Here is a 7,721-nt window from a genome sequence, read left to right as displayed (position 1 = left end):
TAGCCACAAACACACACACACACACACACACACACACACACACGCACACACGCACACACAACTAATTAGCACTTGCAGCACTTAAATGTCTACACAAACACACACACACACACACACAGTGAGCCAGTATGTAAAAGTGAACCTGCATCACCTTATAGATGCACCGTGTTGATGCAGATGTAATATGCATGATTAAAACAGGTACACATGGGTGCACACACAACCCACCCACCTACGCCCACACACACACACACACACACACACACACATCCATACTCAGTGCTCATGAGCAAACTCGGCTGTCTCTGGCCCACCATTGTTCACTGGCACTGAGGCATTGCCGGGCTAAGTGAGGGGCCCTGATGGATACCTACCAGACTCGGACCACCAATAAAGGTGTGAGAAGAGGAGAAGGAGAGAAAATGGAGGGATACTGAATAGGGGAGAGGAAGATGGCAGAAGATAGCGGAATATAGATAGGCAAGGAATAGGAGGAAAATGTATTGTTCCATGTATTCAAATGCACAGGTGTGTGTATGAGTGTAATACGGATGCTTCCCTTCTTCTCTGCATGAGTTGTAATAATAATATAATAGTTATCTTTATGGAATAGAAAAGCACAAGTCCACTGAATGAATTATATGTGCAGTAACCACCCACCAGTATTTCAAAAAAGAAGTACAGGATGTCATTATGAAATGTTTAAGTTAGCTATACCACAATGAGAAAATACTCCATTACAAGTAGAAGCCACGCATTAAGCTGACTTAAAGCTGCTGTAATCTATATTAATGTATCAACAATGGGTCTATGGGTTGCTAACTGTGACGGACCTACGGAAAATTATGTCCCTACTTTACATAGTATCACATAGGTCTTTGGTCAACACATTCTCACTCTGACTTCGTCACATATCAACATTTGATCATGGACTTACCACATCCTCATATAACATGCAAGGTACCCTGGGTGCGTTGGTTGTTGACGTTCTGGGACGCCGTGTCAACTTCTGCCTGTTGCATGCATTGTCTGTTTTCAAAATAAATGTCTGTTTTCACAGGAAATGTATAGTTTGCATATAGTTTCTTTCAAAATAAATGCACTATGTCGGTACAACACAGCAATGTTTTGCCATCACTCACATGTGGTTGGGTTTAGGCAACAAAAATGTACTGTCGGGTTTGGCTTTACAATTTACAGGAAGTGAACACTGGCTGCCTGGTTGAGAGTTGGTGGTTGTTGGACCCATCCAGCACACCTTTTACCCACCCTACTCGGAGTTCTGCTGCCTTAACTTTTGTTGTCATCCCGTTGAGTGTCCTCCTGATGCCGCTGGGGCACCGTTAAATAATAATGTCAACCAGCTGCGCATCATGCAGACAAGAAAGGACGCCTTTTTTGTTGGTGTCTGACACCAGAAGTCACTGACCAAGCAGCGGTTTTCGTCAGCTTCTGAGTGAGACCAAATTGCTTTGATGCATTTTAGCATCTTTCAGCTCATTGTTTTGGTTTGACAGCTAGCAACTTTAATGTTTTGGTTCATTCTCACCACATTCCCCGTCAATCCCAGGCAAACCAAGCAGCTATTATTTAGTGTAAAAGCTCTTATAAACCCACTGTACTTTATCTGCCCAGCACAAAAAGGGATACCCAAAAAAAGTTAGCAACCAGCTAGCAAACGTAGCTGAGAATTTAGATGCTAAAGTGCCAGAAATTTCCCTCAGGGCTTGGTGGGAACCATCTGCATAATGGTCAGATAATCATGAAATATTGCATAGTGGTGTAGCTAGTAACTATAGCTGTCCAATGAAAGTATTACAATACAAAAAGTACAACATTTCCCTCCAAAATCTAGATGTATTTTGTTGCAAGAAATAGACATACTCATGCAAAGTACAGGTATCTCAAAAGTGCTTGAGTAAATTAGCATGTTAGCAGTAAATTAAATGAACATGATTTGCCATATAAATCACCTGCAATCCAGAGTAACATTTTTACTTTCACTGTGGCGTTATCTGTGATATTTAAAGACTAAATGTCACCTTTTTGTCAAAGTGTCACAAAGCTTTTATTTCTGGAACAAAACCCCACACTTATATATTTCAATGTGAAATTTCTGCACCTCAAAGCGAGCTGCTGCTCTGATCTCCAGAGAAAGATGTGTGAGAATGTTTCCGTTGGATGCTGGCAAAGGCGTAACTTCTGCTCCAGGCGTTGTAAACAGAGACACCAAGTCCAACAGCGCAGCAGCAGTCGGCATCCCCTGGCGCATAAATAAAAACAGGAAACAATCTTGAAAGCTAAACTAACAGCAAAGTTGCTTGTAGAACTCCACTGAGGACACACACGTCACATGGAGCATAAATCACTTGTGTTTTTTGTGTGTTTGTTCTCCACAGAGCTTTAATACAACAAAGTGTCAGTGACACAAAAGTACAAAGGTGGGGATAGACCTGCGTTCATATAAAGGCAAATTAAAGTGACTGAACCTGTTGATCACAGCAGCAACCCGACCGGCCTGATTGTGGTCATTCACCCGTCAGCAGTTAAGTGGAAGCTACTGTTTGGCACTTAAACAACAAGGGTGTGAAGTGACAGATGAGAAAGTAAACACACAAAGGTCAAGACCCGCTGCACGCTGAAAGAGGGGGGACTTTGTTGTAACTTGAGTGCTGTATTTTCAGAGACAATGCTGCCGTCTTGAAACCTAAAGCACTGAAATGTTTCCATGTCAAAGATGTGTCACAGGATGATTTCTTTAGCGTTGGCAACAATAACATCTGCTCTTGAGCCATTGTGCATCAGAAGACTTGCAGCTGCAGTGAGACAATAATATCGACCTATGTGGTTTAACAGCATGATCGAACATTATATTATGAAATTTGAATACATGGATCTTTCCAGGATATAAGTCCGGATGATTTAATGCTGGGCCTCTGTTGCTCTGCCCTACCTCCTTACCTCTCCAACCCCCCTCCTTCTCTCCATCTCTCTGACTGTGGGGGAAATAATCAGGTTTTGTGAGATTTGTGAGTAGATTAGCAGCCACCTTGCTTCAGATAAGAAGCTGCTCTGATAAAGCCCTGTCCTACGAGGCACATGGCTGTGATGAAACACCATATCTGACATGAGCAGATCTGTTAAGAACACAATTAAGACACTGTCTAGCCCTATCTACTCCAACTGCACCTATCCCGGTTAATCCCTTCGTTCTGTGTTGGGGGGGTGAGGCTGAGAAATTCACACTTAAAACTGCATGTAAGGTTTTCTATTATGAAAAAAACAAACAGTTTATTAGATTATGATCAAATAGCAGAATGACACAAACAACTTGAGAAATTACCTTGTCTCAAGGTGAAACTGATCTGGTTTGAAGGCGCTTTAAAAAAAAACACAGCCTGGCTTGGCCTTGAAGTAATCCTATGATCCAGAGACAAACAGAGAAAGGCAGTAAATGAGTAAATATAACACTACAGCTCTTATCCATAATCCAATTTGTAGAGGCTGTTCCAAAACAGCTGTTTTTGTCCCATTTTCCTCCTCAGGGTAATTAGATATATGACTGAAACAGAGCCTTTCCAAAAGCTCAATATATAGTGACACACTCATTTGCACAGGCTTTTTCAACACCGTGCTGCTTCCAGCCAGTCTTCCCGCAAGAAAAAGCTGTACCTGGTCCATATAAGCTGCCTAAGTGGTCTGTATAAAGAGCCAGGTGAGAGCAGCTTAATGTGCCTGGATAAACTTGCCAGCCACAAATCCAAACCTCAAATTCCACTTCACAGTGGATGAACTGATAAAAGCTGCATGTGCGTCCACACAGCATCTGCATCACTGGCATTTATTTATGTTTTTAGCATTCTGTGTTGATGGATGCTTTTCAGATTATCTTCAATGTCCTGCACAGCTGGATTGTCTGTACCAACCCCTATCCAACCAGGGCCATAACTTGCGGAGCATCTTTCCGCAAATAGCAGACCCGCTTTTCAAAACCTCTTTTTGCACGAGTCACGATTGGGATGCTTTTGTTAGCGTAAATGCCTGTACACACAAATGAACAGATTTCGGGTTTTTGCCCAGCATGTGGTTTCTCTTTGCATATAGACATGCATGATTGTAATGGGGCAGGTGAGCAAGTATTCTCGGTGGCAGATCTTCCTATACACCTTACCCCAGATGAAAAATGAAACAACAATGAAAAAAGACGTAATGCTAAAAGGTTGGTCGATAATAAGGTATCACCTCTACTACATCCAGTTCATCAGTGAGTGGTCAACATAGCCAGAACATCCATGATCAGGGGTCTTCAGGCCACTGCTGAGAGAGACGGCGCAGGAGCTGGACTATAAATTTCTCTGAATACTTTGGGGTTTTTCTCGCTTGCGCTTGCCTGTATCTGTTAAGGTTGTTGTGTTGGATGGTGTGTCAGAGTCTTTTGCTCAAGAAAGTTACACAACAATCAACTGTGGCTCACAAGAATGTCCGTACACATGACATACCAGTAGAAATACAGCCAATTGGCCAACGCGTTCTTATCCCAAGTCGTCAAGTAGCGCCGCTTTGTCAGTGGCCTTTCATGTCTACATATTACGTGCTAGGTATCCTTCTGCATCTGCTGTTGATGTTCCAGGATGCCATCACCAGTGCTGGGATGACAACAAAAGCACATGGTTAGATTTACGCTACAAAAGCCGATACATTCTCAACCCGACCTCATCATATATCAACGTTTTGGTCATAGACTTTCCACATCCACATATGTCGTGTAAGGTATCCTGGGTGCGTTGTTTGTTGATGTTCTGGGACGCTGTGTCAAGTTCTCTTTTTTTCAAGATACACCTTCGTGTTCACAGGAAATTTATCGTTTGCATAGAGTCTCTTTTGAAATAAACGGTACAGTTGTACAACACCACAAACTGACATTTCTTTCCTTCAATAACAAACACACATGGTTAGGTCTAGGAAAAAAGACAAGGGTTTAGCTTGATAATCTCACAGGATGTGAACACTGCTCTCTTGGGTGAAAGTCAGAGTTTGCTGGACCCATCCACCACCCATCCCGCCTGCCACATTTGGACTTTCACCGCCTTAACTTTCATCCCCTTTTCATCACCCTTGTCCCGTTAAACTATAACAGCAACCAGCCACATTTCATGCTTACGTTAAAGCATGCTTTTTTTCGTTGGTTTCAGACGTCATGAGTCACTTCCCAAGCATTGGATTTTGACGACTTCGGAGTGAGACCATGCTCCAAAAGCATGTGGTTTGGTAGTAGCATATCATACTGCTGTGACAGGTGATGTCTGGTCGTGTCAAGAAAAAGTGGCGGTATTCGATGACTTTGGAATGAGAACAAGCTGAATTGGCCAATAAATGAAAAAAAGGTGCAGCACGGTGAGTCAGCATTAGTTAGCTCACATGATTACACCATAGTTAGCTTATGATTAATGCTGTGTGCTGTAAACTAAATAGGTTTAATGAAAAGGCCAACTTATCTTCACTAATAATATGTTAGATTCATGTTAATGTGTATTTTCAGACACATTTTACTATAAAAACAAACTAAATAAAACATACAAATAAATAAAATTGTAATTAAACTATCAAAAGGTCATACAGCGGCCTCTGAGGACCCCTGAGGAGTGGCGGACCCCGTGTTGAAACCCAGGTGCTAGAGCTTTTATGGGTATGGCAGAGTGGAATTTCTTTGGAAAGCTGAGCTATGTTAATCGAGTTGTTTATTTGTGTTGATTTCTCAATAGCTTTTGTTCTTGCTTGTTAGTGAAAGCTTGCCTAGGTTGCAGATCGTGCTAGATCTGGCACTGGGTAGGCTGCTGATAAGATCCATCTGATGGAAGAGGAAGAAGAGGTGCAAAAAGTCACTCATCTGTCACTCACGGAAAAAAAAAATCGTCTTCTTATCAAGCTGAAACACCTACCAGTCTGTACATGCGGTAAGTAGTAATATAAATGTCTAATAATAGCTATGTTTGCATCAGATCATTATGTATTAGACTGTAAGCAATTTCCCTGGCCTCTGCTGTAGCAGACCTTCCTCAGAGATGCCCTTCAGGGAATCATTATCTCTGTGAAACGCCACAAGGGGGTTGAGTGCTTCCATCCTATGCCTCTTTAACCCACATCCATTATTCAGAGGGAGACTAGTGGAGTCAGAACTACAGGGAGACCAAGAGAAGCCACTGATGTCTCACTCTTACATCTACAGATGATTAGGGGATGTCCAATAGCTGAGGATACTATCATTATTAACATTTTAGTCACCATTTTAGTGTCTGCTTGCTCATGACATCTCAGGCAATTGCAGGCATACATTTGCAGTAAAAAGAAAACTCGAGGAAGACAGTGTGTGCAAATGCATGACTAACAGTGTTTTAGCTCTGTTTCCCTTGGTGACTGCCACTGTGTTTGTCACATTATTCTCTCAAGTTGCTTTCCATGTAATCATAACAGTAAGGCAATCTGTTGCATGTAACTGGATCCTGTTTTGAATGGAGAGAAATGAATGAAACATGTGACAAGGTGTGACTAGTTATCCACCAGTCTTGCTGGGTGTTTGTTGACAGATGGGTCTTTTGTCAGGGTAATTTGTTGAACAGAATAACCAGGTAGATAATTACCTGTTGCTTTTGTGTCTATTAGGGCCATTGTTGGGTTTAATACATCCTGAATATTCACTGCTCTTTGAGGCAACCAAAGGGGGTCATTGTATCTAGAGTAGCTGACCTGAGGCAACATGTTTTTCTCTCTGATTAGTAAAAGCTTGGTTTCTACTTGCGCACACCAGTGGCGCCCCATGAGTTATGTCATAGGGGTGGTCAGAGGGAGCCACTGAAAATGTTGGGATGACACACCAAATACCAAAAGCCATAAATGAATTTCAGAAATTTGATCATGCTGTTGAAGTATATAGGCTAGTTGGCTATTTTAATATGGAGAGTTCAGGAATTACATACTGATACACTTCCATTTCTTATTTTACAGTCAGTATTCCTAATTATCTGATGTGCATACACTAATGCTGGTACGGTTAAAATTTTGAGTTTCACAACAATCCTGTTTTATTGTGTTATGTATCTGTATACATGTTAGGCAATTCATTGTTCTTCAAATAGGATGGTTGTCCTTCTCCTTAAGAAAAACAGATGTACAGCTTTAATTTGAAGGAGTACATTGATTGTAAGGAACAAAACATTTACTGGGGAAAAGCCCTCTTGAGTTAAGGGGAGACTTGTGGGCACCCGTAGAACTCATTTTCATTCAGACCATCCTGAAAATGGCAGCCTAAAGCTGAAATGTTAATTCAACCCCTTCCCGACAATCTATGTTGACATGGTTGGTACCAATGGATTGGCTCGCCTTAAGCGGAGTTTGTACTTCTGTGTCGAATCAACATTGTACCCTACACCGTAGCCTGAGGCATAGACCACGGAACCGGGGGGGCCAGGGGGGCCATGGCCCGGGTAACTTTTGTACTCTGACATAATGGGCCAATTCGCTGTTTGCCAACCGCCATTAAACAGTAGAAGAAGAAGAAAAAGAAGAAGAAGAAGATGTAGTCTAGCGACAGGATGTCAACACAGGAACTTGGTGCACATGCATGAGTGTTTCCACTCCATATTTATTCATAAATGGACGAATATGCCCTGAACCAGCTTTCATACCAATTTGCCGCTTGCTCCACCTGTCTGTCTGTCTGTCTG

At 42.1% G+C, this 7,721-nt stretch overlaps 1 long non-coding RNA gene across 2 annotated transcripts in view; it reads right to left on the bottom strand.

The window, feature by feature from the left end:
* Nucleotides 1-1,960: 1,960 nt before the first annotated feature.
* The window catches only part of LOC126404202 (uncharacterized), an 11,656-nt gene continuing 5,895 nt past the window's right edge, over nucleotides 1,961-7,721 (bottom strand). Inside the window, exons 2-3 of one of the 2 annotated variants that reach the window (XR_007571416.1) lie at nucleotides 3,344-3,420; nucleotides 1,961-2,263 (exon numbers count right to left, since the gene is read on the bottom strand). This is a non-coding gene — a long non-coding RNA (uncharacterized LOC126404202). Of the gene's footprint in view, nucleotides 2,264-2,699; nucleotides 2,817-3,343; nucleotides 3,421-7,721 lie in introns of those variants that run through there. The other variant, XR_007571417.1, reaches the window with a different exon arrangement.

This window comes from Epinephelus moara, chromosome 17 (assembly GCF_006386435.1).
Source record: "Epinephelus moara isolate mb chromosome 17, YSFRI_EMoa_1.0, whole genome shotgun sequence".
Lineage (NCBI taxonomy): Eukaryota > Metazoa > Chordata > Actinopteri > Perciformes > Serranidae > Epinephelus > Epinephelus moara.
This window is presented reverse-complemented; position numbering and strand designations above follow the sequence as displayed.